Here is a 15,936-nt window from a genome sequence, read left to right on the forward strand (position 1 = left end):
TGAATCATATTAAGTTTATTAGTTTGTTAAATAGATATCCAAATGTATGAATATTTAATATGCACTTAAAATACATACATCTTACATTTAAGCCTAAATATTTTTTTGTGTTTTGAGTGAAAATCATAAGTCTGATGGCTTATAAAAGTAATAGCACCTCAACAAACCACACGATTTGATTAACTGTCTGTGTGGTCTCCAAAGTCACACAAAAAATAATTTAAATAAAATAAAAAACAGAGTTGCTTTAAAATGCAGTTAAAATTCCTGTTTCAATTCCTTGAAACATGCATGCATATGACAAATATGAATCATATTAAGTTTATTAGTTTGTTAAATAGATATCCAAATGTATGAATATTTAATATGCACTTAAAATACATACATCTTACATTTAAGCCTAAATATTTTTTTGTGTTTTGAGTGAAAATCATAAGTCTGATGGCTTATAAAAGTAATAGCACCTCAACAAACCACACGATTTGATGAATAATTCATGTCTGAAGCAGGATGTGCGTGTTGGACGAGATTCATTCAAAAGATTAATAGGGTTATTCACCTTATTTTTCAATGTGGAAGTAAGCCGTTTTCTGTGAATGTGCAAGACTTCCGGTTCATTAGCCGCTGTAGGGAAATAACGAGAAGAATAACAAAGTGCAGTAAACGTTAAATCTGTTTGCACTACAAACCAGTGTGTTCATAATTAAGATAATACATTAAAATAATATGGCAAGACACACCAGTTTGCAATGTCAAGCAGCAAATCCAGCTGTTTTGTACAGCTAAAAATAGCTGGAAGCCAATGAGACCAGAAGCCAGACACATTCAATTTACACACGGTTGCACCCACACTTATGGGGAAAATAAGGTGGATAGGGGTTGTTCAAATCCCAAACTTTAAGTAAATTACTGTAGCACAACGCTCATCTTAGCAAATACTGCTAATAATTTACTCATCAATATGCGTTTTGCTTTAATTCAAATATTAAGTCTAACGTGTAAAAACGTGATTACAACGTGAGGCTCAGCAGGGAAAATCCAATTTAGTGTGGGAGAGAGCAAGGAACTTCCTGGCCTTTCTGATGTAGCGAATCAGCTCATGGGGAAATATGAATAATTAACCATAACTAGTTATAATTAACTATTCATATTTTAGATCCACTGTAGATATTTAGCTGACCACTCAGGGTCAACCGTCTTGTCAATTCTAAGAACGTTAATTTCCTGGTTAAAGGAAATAACCTTCTTACTGTACAATTCTATAAGTTTGTAACGTAAATCTGCATGATTATTGACTCCGGTTATGAGTAAACAATGAACACGTCAAGTGTGATACAAGTAAGGTTTTATTAACTACATAAACACTTAAACTAGTCTAACATACTACATAAACACATTAAGCCGGTCTAACATACACATACACACACACACACACACACACATACAGTTGGTATAGGAAAGGGTTAAAGTTTAACTCAGCATAGAAAGAGGCATAAAGAATGGATTTTATGGATTTATGGACATGTATATTCAACAGATCAAAGCCTTCAGGGATACGTCAGATTCTGAGTTCAAACACACCTTGTAGAAAGGTGTAACTGATACTTAATGCATCAATTAAATCGACTAAGTTTGATACTTGCACGTCTGTATGAACAAAGATTCCTGATGCGATCTTACGGCCCCAAGATCTTGCTGAAGTTGGTTGATGAGAAAGAACCAGTTTCAGTCAGAGTCACTTGATGAATGGAAAGGACTAGGCCGAAGAAAAGGCCTGGCACAGATGCTTTGGTATCCTGAAGCGTTTCTCACATCTTCTCAGGATGTGCGTGTTGGACGAGATTCATTCAAAAGATTAATAGGGTTATTCACCTTATTTTTCAATGTGGAAGTAAGCCGTTTTCTGTGAATGTGCAAGACTTCCGGTTCATTAGCCGCTGTAGGGAAATAACGAGAAGAATAACAAAGTGCAGTAAACGTTAAATCTGTTTGCACTACAAACCAGTGTGTTCATAATTAAGATAATACATTAAAATAATATGGCAAGACACACCAGTTTGCAATGTCAAGCAGCAAATCCAGCTGTTTTGTACAGCTAAAAATAGCTGGAAGCCAATGAGACCAGAAGCCAGACACATTCAATTTACACACGGTTGCACCCACACTTACGGGGAAAATAAGGTGGATAGGGGTTGTTCAAATCCCAAACTTTAAGTAAATTACTGTAGCACAACGCTCATCTTAGCAAAGACTGCTAATAATTTACTCATCAATATGCGTTTTGCTTTAATTCAAATATTAAGTCTAACGTGTAAAAACGTGATTACAACGTGAGGCTCAGCAGGGAAAATCCAATTTAGTGTGGGAGAGAGCAAGGAACTTCCTGGCCTTTCTGATTTTACTTCGAACAAGAGCTGACGTTTCATAGTGAGCAATAAAAAAAATACCTGCTAAGAATGGCATCATTAGAAATCTTTCTTATTAAATTCAACCCAAAAAAATGATTACAATCTTCAGAAACTGAAGGTTATGCCATGCAATACATTTACATCTTTCATTTCATTGTTTATTATTACTGAATGAGTATTTGTCTTGAATAACTAATTGACCCAGAGGCAATCTAACTTAATTTAGAAACACTTACCTGCCATTGAATTAATTATTATATTTCTATTTTCTATCGATACACTACTGCCCAAGAAAGCTGCATTTATTTGATAAAAAATACAGTAAGCGTACAATTTATAATAACCTTTTTTTATCAAAGCTGAATTTTCAGCAGCTATTACTACAGTCTTCTGTGTCAAATTATCCTTCAGAAATCATTCTAATATGCTGATTTGGTACTCATGAAACAAACAAAAAAAAGTTTTGCTACAAATTACTTCTTGAAATTAATAGAAAATTCAAAAGAACAGCATTAAATTGAAACTGAAATTTGCCGTAACACTTGTGATCAATTGTATGCATCCCTTCCAAATAAAATATAAATTTCTGCCAATGCCCCGGTGCCTCAAACCCCCAACAGCAGACAGCAAGCCAAATAGGTTTAACCTCAATAGCTTAAAGATTATATAGCTATACAGGCAAACAAACTCTTGAAATATTATTTTATCACATATAGTGTTATCAAAATGCAGACCACAAAAGAACAAAATATTCAGATGTTTTACGCACCAAACAGATTTTTTTTTACCAGCTAACATTTTAAAAATACAAACATTTTCTTAAATCTCAATTTATATCAGGACGGCTTTAAGAGTGATTTACGCACAAATTAATTCTGCTCGTGTTTCATGAATGACGCCTATGGAGTGTAATGTATGTGTTATCCTGAGAACACTGGGCTGGTGGGAGCTACTAAGGTGTTGCAAGCAAATTGCCGTGAAAGATGCATGGTGTTAATAACACTCAGAAAAGAGAGTGACACACATCTGAGATGTGCTTTAAAATGACAACTTAAACAACTAGTTGCTCAGTTTCACTATGTGCACGATGCATTTTCACTACATTAATAATTTGTGGGTGAATTTGGTTGTAGTATGCGACTGTCACTATGTGCCTACTGAACACGGCTTGTGTTGCATTGTCATAATGATTGTATTTACGATTTGAGTGCACATGAACCATAAAGTCATAATTACCGGTGGGAACTTGAGGGTGTTGAGGGCGTGTCGATTACAGAATTACAGTGGAAGCAAATTGGTATTGATCATAATAAGTTGTAATTGTGAATGCTGACTGAATCATTTAGTTTGCATACTGTTGATGTAGAAGAGTTCGCAAGACGCACTAGTCATTTAGCTGGTTTATGAGGAGACAGACTACATATCCCATAATTTTCTACACAGGAATGATAAATACACAAATAAAGTATCAATTACACACCTAATGTGAACCATTTGCACTTTACTTTGTTACAATAGTGCTAAAATGTTTCCGGTTTTAGCCAGGAAGTGAAAAGAAAAAAGAAAAAAGAGAAAATAGATTAATGCTTAGCGTGTCCATTTGTATAGGCCAAAATCACTTAAATGTCATAGTTTGTAAGATTTTTGAACCTGTAAGCAAGAATAAGAGATATTAAAGCAGCACTATGTAACTTTTGGTGCTCTAGCGGTTAATAAACAGAACTGCACACATCCCGCGGAAGAACATTCCAATTGGAGCTACTTCTCTAAGTTTATGTCTATGGCGATTCACGCAGGTATGTGTTACTCCGCAGCGGTGACGACCCGACCAGGCTACAATAGTCCAAATGTAAGTACTTATTATACGTGTACCGTAGTGATTCGGAATAAGACAAAAACGTGGTTTGGAAGATGAATTCATGATGTACTCGCTCATTATATACATTTTGCTAATTTTGAACACAGAAAAAGTTACATAGTGCTGCTTTAAACCCAGAGAAGCACTCAGAAAGTGTACCATATTTATCTGCAGATTTGTACATATGCTGTAGCTACTGAAACCGTGAAATCAAGATTATGACTAAATATGAAACAGAAACAAACCAGAGGCTAAGAGAGAAAGCATCAAGCATGACAACATCTGCCTGTCAGTTAAAAGAAAAACAATCTGGGGAGTGCTCAGAAAGTCCCTCGTGCAGATGCCAAAATGAAACGTAAATGATCCCACCAGAAATGCATAAAAAAAAATTAAAAAAGGTTTCCCAAAACATGAACAGTGGGTGACTACTGTTATAATATCCCAGTCAGAAAGGCAAAAGAGGTGACAAAACTTCAAAATTTAGAGTAATAAAAGCGTAAAAAAATATTTTTTGCATGTTTGGGGTTTTGTTTTGGGTATTTTTACAATAAAAATAGAATGTGAATTATGCATACATTTCAGTTAAATAATTATTTCAAAAGATGATTTTCATCCTTTTTAAAAAATAAAATGTTCGGGTAAAAATGCAACAAGCTAATTTATTTCTTTATTTTATTTTAACTACTAAATCAAAAACCCAGAGAAGCTGTACTATGATGAAATCAACCAAACAATGCAAAACTTGAGAAACTATAAAAGTTCTCAAAACACATTTAGCCAAGTGCAACAAAAAATTTTTTTTTAAAAAGTTCCCACGAGTTTCGAATAAAATTAGACAATATGTCCACCTATCAGATGTTCTTGCAAACTAACTTTCTGATTGTGAGTCAACATTTCAGTTTCAGTGGTTGTACCATTAATAGTTCACCCAGAAATAAAAATTTACTGACAAGTTACTTATCCCAAGGCCATCCAAGTCAAGACGTAGATGACTTTGTCTCTTTATCGAAAATTATAATTACATTACTTGCATACCAATAGATCCTCTGCAGTGAATGGGTGCCGTCAGAATGGGAGTCCAAACCGCTCATAAAAACATACAATAATCCACAAGTAATCCACATGACTACAGTCCATCAATTAATGTTTTGTGAAGTTAAAAAGCTGTGTGCTCGTATGAAACAAATCCATCCATCATAAAGGTTTTTTAACTTCAAACTGTTGCTTCTGGCTAAAATACTGGCTAAAAGTCCACAATATCACTTATGCTCTACTACTCACTGCAGAGGATCCTCTGTGTGCAAGCAAATTATATGCCAAAACGTCTCCAAATCAAACTCATCTACATCTTGGAGGGTGAGTAAATTTTCAGCAAATTTTTCATTTTTAAGTGAACTATTCCTTTAAACATCCTCCTCAGTACAAAAAAAAGCATTCATGCAACCAAACTGCAAAAACGGTTTGTTTGGATGTTGTGGGATTTGTGATGTCGCACGGGCAAATACATGACTCCAATGCCATTTACACTGGATACAGTATACAAGTGCCCATTTAATTTCTGAAGTACTCCATGAATTCGGGCTATTCCCAAAAACAGACAAATGGAAGAATTAAAAAAACAAAGTTTTAACAGATCTTTTGTGTCAGTTCCCAGCATTGGGAACAAGTGGATGGTTTCTTTTGAATGGTGTCCCAGATCACGTCAGAGGACTATATGTTTGTTCGTAGCATTTGACTGAAGATTGTTTTGTAAATGAGGTACAGTGTAAGGGAGAGTTAGCAAATAAACTTTTATTGAAATATGGAGCAACCAACTATAGTGGATCTGTCAGCAGCTAATGCTTTATCTGGAAATGTCTGTTTTAAATAAATAATGTTTTCAAAATACTTGCTATATTTATATTTATTAACACTTACTATACTTATTATTGTGTAATGGGGCGGTGATACTTAAGTTAGAGAATCATAACAGTGGCTGTTTAATGACAATCCTCATTTCAGAATGAAAATCAACCATTTTTAAGAATATATAACTTTTATTGTGCATATGTAAAAACCTTTATTAACAGTACAAGTGAATCTCAAGGAACACATAAAAAAAACATTTTTTTTAAATGTGTCATGACCCCTTTAAAAAAATGCAGGTGGTGGAGTGTGCATAATATTGTGAGAAATGAATTACTGAACGTTTCTGGCATCTGGTGGTAAACTGGAATATAACAGGGAATGAAGCTGGACTGAGCAGATTTTTTAAGGTAAAGTGGGCATTTTTTCCATGTTAAAATAGCATAAGAAAGATATAAGATATAATATAAGACATTCATTAGCTGAATCTTGTGGCACTTCCAAAACACTGCACTATTTGAACATCCCAATTAGTACAACTTATAGCATGGGTTTGGAGGGGGACTGTCCATTTGTCTAAACAAAGGATGATAAGGGGACCATTCAATAATAATAATAATAATAATAATAAATGTTCTAACTCTGCGATTTCATTTAGTGACACTAGAGGTGCAGAAACTTAACCTTTCAGCAAATCAGTTTGAGCACAACTAAAGTTTGGTTGCCACATTTTAGTTGTAATGCTGGATTTGCGACAAAGGCCCTGTCCCAAATTGCACACTAAACCCTTGCGGTCTTCCTCTGAGTCCACACATTTTTGTGACATAATTCCGCTTTGTCAGTCAGGTGTATAAGTCTCAGAGCAGGTCTATCGCCTCAGTGTGGGCTCGGCAGAAGTGCGAGCACCCTTCTGAAAGCTAAAATGATGAATGGGACACCCTACAGTCTCATGGACTTAACGGAAATGCGCACGAGGCGGCCAATGTAAGTTTGCAAGAGCGCAAGTGCACATGAAGTGTGCCATTTGGGATAGGGCCAAACAGAGACTTCCTACTTCCGACCTCAGTGCATTCCAGTCAATCACAACACAAGATGACGCCATGACTCAAAAGTATTTGACTTTCTGTGAATTATGGCAAAATCGTGAATTAAAGGGGTCATATGATACTTTTTTAAAGATCATTATTTTGTGTATTTGGTGTAACAGAATATGTTGACATGCTTTAATGTTCAAAAAACACATTCGGCTGATCAACACTAACTACGGTTACTGAAATCACGCCTTCTTTCTTTGCGTGCACATTTGGGCGGCATTATGCTAATATTTCCACATAGTGAGGTAGATATGTGGGGGCGTGTTAGAACGAGCCGTTTTAGGGGGGCGTGGCAGAGTCTTAACTTTGATAAAGAATATCTCTTTGGATTTGAGACTTTAGTCTTTGCAACTTCAGGGATCTTATCTATGCACAATCAGCTTGTAACACTCCAAAGAGAAAGGAAAACTTGAAATCGCATCATATGACCCCTTTAAAAAAACATTAAGGCTCTCCCAAAATCTGTCATTCATTATTCAAAACTTATAAACTATCTAATATAATGCAATGCAGTTCCAGATGTTAACACTACATAGCTAACTGTCTACTAGGTAAAACTTTCAAAATAGGTGAAAACCTAGACATAAATTGATACATAAACAATTCTTAGTATATTTTTGTATATTGCACGTTCATTCAATTTGTGCTGCAAAAAAACATAAAAGTTCCTCATAACCTAGCTGCACACTCTGTTTGTTGGTCGCCGCTATTTTGGAAATTATGTCAAATGACTCATTCAGGTCAGGGTTGATCAAACTGCCCCGAGTTTACAAGTCGGATGTCCGACTTGGAGTGGTGTTATTTTCAAGTGAGAACAGGAAAAAAGTTCAGATTTTTTTAGAACATAGCTCATTTAAAGGGGTCCTATTATGCCATTTCACTTTTTCAACTTTAGTTAGTCTGTAATGCTGCTGTTTGAGGATAAAAAAAGATCTGCAAAGTTACAAAGCTCAAAGTGCACTTCAAAAGGAGATATTTTATTGAACAGAAATCACTTTTCAAAAACTACAACGAACGACTCGTTTGGACTACAACGCATATTTTCCGGGATTTGTGATATCGCAAATATCGACGAATGGGACGAGACCTGGTCGAGCTGCACTAGAGAAGGCAGCGAGTGTTATCACTATGTCGGAGACACGCTAGCTTTCCCAAGGCAGATGAACTTTGAGTGGTTACAATCATCCGGGTTTAAATCGAGCTCGAATTGGTTTGATTTTAACGCAATATTTACACTGAAGCTCGCAGGCGGCTATGGTTAGGGCAGTGACAGTGCTACACTGGGGCTAGGGGGGGCTATAGCCCCGTCAGAATTTTTAATATCCCCGGTTTGGCCCCATTTCTTTATGAAGTAACTCTGACGTCATCAATATAATTTATTTTCTTAGCACCCCCACATATTGGTCTAGCCCCCCCTTAGCACCGGTAGAGAAAAAATTCTGGCGCCGTGCCTGGGTAAGGGGCGTGGCATTTCCCGACCAGGTGCCGAGTGCTGCCAATCACAGCACACACTGGCCCAGCTAACCAATCACAACACATTTCATATTTCAGAAGGCGGGCCTTCATTTGATACAGGAACTATTCGAGCCGTTCATGCCAGACTGGGGAGAGAGGTGTTGTAATAATGTAAAATATGTGAAGAATAATGTGTTTTTCGAATAACCTAGTATGAGGTCTAGTACACCCCCAAAACAAAATCAAGACTCTGTGAAAGAGCATAATAGGACCCCTTTAATAAAGCTTCTATCATTTAAAAAAAAAATGCTTGCTTTACTAACATTTTTTTTAAAGTGTATGTGTTTTAAAAGTATTAGTTTCTTATAGTTCATGCTTCTATTGTCCTCATTTGTAAGTCGCTTTGGATAAAAGTGTCTGCTAAATGATTAAATGTAAATATCACATATGAATCTATAATTTGAATATAAATATAAAATGTAATATAAATATCACATATGAATTCGTGTATTATGTAAGCTGATTTGACTTGGAGTGTGTGTGCACCTGTGTACATTAGATAGAGATCAAAGAAAACATCAAAGAAAAATTCGAACTTTCAAATCGCACTTCTTTGTTTTGTTTTTTTATTACAGAAGCCTTAGAACTTTTGGAATTGAACATTTTGGACATCATAGGTGCTAAGTGAACGTTTATTAACAATTGAATGTTTAGGGCATCAGAGGCATGTGTATGTCAAGCTTTTGAACTGAACATGATCACATATAATAGATGCATCTAAACGCCGGAATTTAGAACGCGACTTTATAGACCAAAGCTACTACACGCGCCTATGATGCCCCAAAATGCAGCCTAGCTAGAAAGCTCAGTAGATTTTGAGATACAGCCAGAGTGAGTAACGTTATAGTGACTGCAGCAGGATTTAATCTGCAGCTCTGTGATCAGGTGACGTTGACATGTGCACTTCAGGCCCTACTCTAAACTTTTAAACCATATACTGATTATATACTGATCAGTGCACACTAAAAGTGGCACACACAAAAAGTGCAGCTAACCAATCACATCTACATGCAGAGAGCAAAGAAAGCACTTTCTCTTACGTATGCAGAGCAAATTCATATTTAGTAAATCCAAATCATTTGCAAACGTGTATCGACTCACCAACAGCTCGTTCCGCTTTTTATATCTTATTTTCTCGTTCACTCCTCTTCTTCAGGTTGATGTATTTGTGTGGAGGCTTTAAAAGCTCTAGGCCAGTGTGTGTATGATCGTGATCTGAAACTCTAAGCTACGTGGCTCTTTCACACGTGAATATTACACCAGTTTACAGTCTCAACCCTCAACCACTCGTTTTTTTCTGCGTCTGAAAACGTCCGGGGGTCGAGACAGGTCGCGATCGTCCAAATCAAACTTTTCCCCGCGAGTGTTGTTAGTTTTCACGGCCACCTCCATCCATACCGAGCACAGGCTCTTCAAGCGTCTGGATAATCGCCATCATTTTCCGCTCAAGAATGTACACACACACACGCGTCACTGCGCATGCGTATCACAGCCGTTTCCCTTTTCTGTCTTTAGTTATGCAATATTTGTTTTTCAGACGTGTTGTTGACAGTACAATGGTTGTACAATGGTGCAATCGAAGCAAAAACGGACCTAAAGGCTGCATAACGTTTAAAATCGCTATCAATTTATTTTAACTATAGCCTACAATACCCTGTTATAGGTCTACATATTAAAACTGTTTGTCATTGCATTAGAAAATGACTTGAAATTCAATTTTCACATGTCCGATTACCTGAAAATGTCTTAACTGTGAGAGGTTTCAGTGTTCCTCATTGGAACCGACAGAGGGCGTGTAGCCCCTCCCACAGGCGGAGCCCGCAAGGTTAGTTTGTAAACACCCCTGCGCTGTAAAAAAGAAGTGTAATTTTAACTGTAACATTTTGTAAAAACGCTACGGGAAAAAAAAAGTTAATATGTTAACAGTAAGTCCCCGTACTATATACAGGGGAAAACTGTAAAATATCTAACCAGACATTTCAAGTAAGTTTACAGTAAAATGCTGCTCATTTTACAGTTTTTAGAAGTAAAAATAACAAATCAATGTATAATGTACAGTCAAAAACTGTAAACTGATATTCCCAGAATTCCCTGCATGGCACTCCACTGACCGTTTTGTCCGTAAATGTGTTTACAGTTTTTTTGTATTTTTTACAAAATTATTCTGGCAACCATAGCTGCCAAAATTATTTTGTAAAAACTACAGAATTCTTTTTTACAGTGTGGATCCAAACAGGCCTCTGTTTAAATATAAACATATATATATATATATAGAGAGAGAGAGAGAGAGAGAGTGAGAGAGAGAGAGAGATAGATAGATAGATAGATAGATAGATAGATACCACCTGCATTATTATGGTGGTTGTCAGTATGTTAAAGGTACAAAACAGATTTTAATAGCAGTGTGCATTGTTGAATTTACTGGTTTACATTCAAAAGTACATGTTTGTAAATTACAGTTTTATACTGTAAAATTGACCGTTTTGTCCGTAAATGTGTTTACAGTTTTTTTGTATTTTTTACAAAATTATTCTGGCAACCATAGCTGCCAAAATTATTTTGTAAAATTGTAAAAACTATTTTTTACAGTGTGGATCCAAACAGGCCTCTGTTTAAATATAAACATATATATATATATAGAGAGAGAGAGAGAGAGAGAGAGAGAGAGAGAGAGAGAGAGAGAGAGAGAGATAGATAGATAGATAGATAGATAGATAGATAGATAGATAGATAGATAGATAGATAGATAGATAGATAGATAGATAGATAGATAAATATAAATATAAATATATAAACAAATATAAACATAGTCTATGAGGTCCCATAGGACGGGAGCGGGGTAGCTTTTGTGTGGAAACAGCTCGTCCCATAATAAAATGACTGCAATTGGGGGCTAATTTCTGCTTGCCATAAGAAATGAATTGTGGTGTGAGCTAAATTTGGAGTTGTATAAGAGAAGTCACTGACCTTTTGCCACCTAAAGTTTAATTTTAGGGTATCATCTACTCATTTCTATTGGGTCCGCACATGGTTACTGACTGTAACTTTTTATTTAAGAAACAGAAATTAGATTTCACATGTAACAAAACAAGAGCAAACACACACAAAGGCAAAGCAGACTATGCATGATTAAAATGCATGAAAGTAAAATAAATAGCCTACAATTATAAATGTGATTTTAAAATTATAAAAAATAAAAAAATAAAGACATAAAGACATTCGAACTGTCAAATCACACTTTTTTGTCATTACAGAAGTCCTGAATTTGGAATTGACATTTTGGTTGTTTTTATTGTCATTACAGCGCCCTCCAATATTCGAATCTAACACGTTTGTACGTCACACATGCCTGAACGATTGAATTGGTCGTTATTAGACAGGAGGACAAGCAAGCACACAATGGCAAACATAAGCAAAGTAAACAAATGGATTAATAAAATAAATGAAAGTAAAATAATACAATTATAAATATGATAAAATGACAACAATAAATTAATAAACTAATATGTAAAACAAAATGAAAACATTGATAGGAAGAAGAAAGCAAACCAAACATTTTACCTACACTTTTACCAGCACTCACACATATCAATAAGACATCTCTTCTCACAGGCATTTTCCCCACCGCATTCAAGCAGGCTCACACCGACTGCTTAAAAAAAACTACATCTTTCTCCTACCATTCATATTTCACACTTGAACAAATTGTTTTCAACCAGGTATCATTATTTCTTTCACAGAATAACCAACTGGACATTAACCAAGCAGGTTTAAGAAGTGGCCATTCAACTGATACTGCGTTATGGATTGCAAAAGCTAATTTTGAAACATCAGTTCTCATTCTGCTGAATCTATCTGCCACCTTTGATACTGTGAATCATCAGATTCTTTTGTCCACCCTCTCATCACTGGGCATTACAGGAACTCCACTTTGCTGGTTTGAATCTTATCTATCAGGGAGGTGTAGAGCACATCAGCTGGTCACAGGGGTTCCTCAGGGATCAGTTCTTGGACCCCTCCTCTTCTTCATATACACTACATCACTGGGACCCATCATACAAGCACATGGTTTCTCCTACCTTTGCTGTGCTGATGACAGCTCTATCTTCATTTCAACCTGATGATCCAACGGTAGCTGCAAGGATCTCAGGCTGCATGGTAAACATCTCGGCATGGATGAAAGAATATCACCTGCAGCTCAACCTGGCAAAGATTGAACTTCTCGTCTTTCCTGCCACTCTAACTCGACAGCATGAGTTCACCATCCAGCTAGGTTCATCAACAATGATCTGTGCAGTCAGAAATTATCAAGTGCAGTCAGAAATCTTGGCGTGATCTTTGATGACCAGCTGACCTTCAAAGACCACATTGCAAAAACTCATTCAGGTTTATATTGCACAACATCAGAAAGATCAGGCCCATAACGTAGCATGCTGCACAACTTCTTGTCCAGGCCCTTGTCATTTATAGGATGGACTACTGCAATGCTCTTCTGGCTGGACTTCCATCATGTGCAATCAAACCTACAAATGATTCAGAATGCAGCATCACAACTGGTCTTCAACGAGCCCAAAAGGGCCCACGTCACACCTTACCTTATCTCCATGCACTGGCTACCAGTTGTGGCTCGCATCAAGTACATAGCATTGATGCTTGCGTATAGAACAGCCACAGGATCAGCACCCTCCTACTTCCACTCACTGTTACGAGTCTACATCCCCTTCATAAGCCTGAGATACAACAAGTGAGCTATGGTAATTTATGGTAGGTTCTACCATTTGTTAAACCAGGAAAAGACTCGAGCAATCCAGGAAATTATAGGCCTATAGCTTTAACATCGCATCTAGGAAAGCTAATGGAAAAATTAATAGTTTCTCGATTCAATTATTTCTTAGAAAATAAAAGATTACTTTGAGAATACCAAACTGGTTTTAGGAAACGGAAATCTACTACTGATGCATTGGTTAAATTAAGCAATGAGATTGAGAAAACTCTAGTTATGAAAGAGATAATGGTAGCTGTGTTTTTGGATATAGAAAAAGCATATGATACCATGTGGAGGGAAGGATTACCAATTGGGGATTGGTGGGAAAATGTATAACTATATATTCGATTTTCTTTCTCAACGTGTTTTTAGTGTTAGAGTAGGTGAAGAAAACTCGGAAGAATTCACAGTAGAAAATGGAATTCCACAAGGAAGTGTGTTTAGCCCAGTCCTGTTTAATCTGATGATTAATGACATATTTGAAAAGTTATGCTGGTCCTTTGCTGGTTTATGCTGGTCCTTTTGCTGGTTTATGCTGGTCCTTTGCCAGCACATAACCAGCATAAACCAGCAAAGGACCAGCATAAACCAGCAAAGGACCAGCATAAACCAGCAAAGGACCAGCATAAACCAGCAAAGGACCAGCATAAACCAGCAAAGGACCAGCATAAACCAGCAAAGGACCAGCAAAGGACCAACTTAAACCAGCATCCCAGCGTCAAAACATACCTAACCAGCATATGCTGTTTTTTTCAACAGGGTAGGAAAAGGAAATGAAGGAATATTATATGCAGATGATGCTGTTATATGGAAAAGAGGTCAGAATATTCCATGTATAGTGATGAACATGCAAAAGGAAATTCAAATCCTAGAATATTGGTTTAAATTTTCTGTACAGAAATCTAATGTAATGTTTTTTACTATAGGAAAATCAATGAAAACTACAAATTATGTCTTTATAGTCAGCCACTTGAAAGAGTTATAAAGTTGAAATATTTAGGAGTTTGGTTTGATGAAAAACATACATGGAAATACCATATTAATCATGTCGAAAGAAAATGTAAAAAAAGCCCTGAACTTGATGAGGATGATTACTGGACACAGTTGGGGAGCAGATAAACTTTAATGAATATTGTTAAAGCTTTGATAAGAGCAAATATTGACTATGGAAGTATTGTATATAACACAATATGCAAAACTAGATTAGGAAAACTCAACAGAATCCAATATAGTGCATTAAGAATTGCAATAGGAGCCATGAGAACAACACCACGGGTGCTTTATTAGTAGAAACAGAAGAAGTCCCACTAAATCTAAGATTCATTAAACTGTCGCTAACATATTGGGTTAGACTAATAAGCAGTAATAGCAATCCAGCTGCATCTGATTGTTGGGAATATCATAAAAAATCCAAAGGTTTTGGTTGGAATATAAATAGTAATACAGCAGAACCATTTGGAATTAAAGAATTTGTGTTTAGCCCTGCAGTAGCTTTAAGTGAAGTTCCTCCCTGGATGCTCCCTATTTCAGACACCAATACAGAATTACTAAAAGAGAAAAGAGAATACCAAAATGATCAAAGCTTTGCTAAATATGGCCAAATATATTTGTCTTCATTATATTACGGATATATTAAAATATTTACAGATGGGTCAAAAAACAAAAATGGTCATTGTGGCATAGGAATTTATATTCCAGAATTTAACAAAAAAATTGGGTTATAGATTAAATAACCATCTTTCTGTTTTTACAGTTGAGATGTCTGGGATAATTACAGCCTTAAGATGGATAGAAGAAAATAAACCAATTAAATCAGTCATATGTACAGTCTCAATGGCAGCCTTACAAAGTTTAGAAAGCAGTATTTCAGTTAAGAGAAGATTTAATCATTGAAACTAGACATACAGGTGCATCTCAATAAATTAGAATGTCGTGGAAAAGTTCATTTATTTCAGTAATTCAACTCAAATTGTGAAACTCGTGTATTAAATTAATTCAATGCACACCGACTGAAGTAGTTTAAGTCTTTGGTTCTTTTAATTGTGATGATTTTGGCATTTAACAAAAACCTACCAATTCACTATCTCAACAAATTAGAATACTTCATAAGACCAATAAAAAAACATTTTAGTGAATTGTTGGCCTTCTGGAAAGTATGTTCATTTACTGTACATGTACTCAATACTTGGTAGGGGCTCCTTTGCTTTAATTACTGCCTCAATTCGGTGTGGCATGGAGGTGATCAGTTTGTGGCACTGCTGAGGTGGTATGGAAGCCCAGGTTTCTTTGACAATGGCCTTCAGCTCATCTGCATTTTTTGGTCTCTTGTTTCTCATTTTCCTCTTGACAATACCCCATAGATTCTCTATGGGCTTCAGGTCTGGTGAGTTTGCTGGCCAGTCAAGCACACCAACACCATGGTCATTTAACCAACTTTTGGTGCTTTTGGCA

General features: G+C 36.1%; 1 long non-coding RNA gene across 1 annotated transcript in view; it reads right to left on the reverse strand.

The window, feature by feature from the left end:
- Positions 1-10,181, reverse strand: part of LOC107561471 (uncharacterized) — a 43,739-nt gene extending 33,558 nt beyond the window's left edge. The window contains exon 1 of the long non-coding RNA XR_001605856.1: positions 9,822-10,181. This is a non-coding gene — a long non-coding RNA (uncharacterized lncRNA). The remainder of the gene's footprint in view (positions 1-9,821) is intronic.
- Positions 10,182-15,936: the final 5,755 nt, after the last annotated feature.

This window comes from Sinocyclocheilus grahami, unplaced genomic scaffold, assembly GCF_001515645.1.
Source record: "Sinocyclocheilus grahami isolate Dianchi unplaced genomic scaffold, SAMN03320097.WGS_v1.1 scaffold774.1, whole genome shotgun sequence".
NCBI lineage: Eukaryota > Metazoa > Chordata > Actinopteri > Cypriniformes > Cyprinidae > Sinocyclocheilus > Sinocyclocheilus grahami.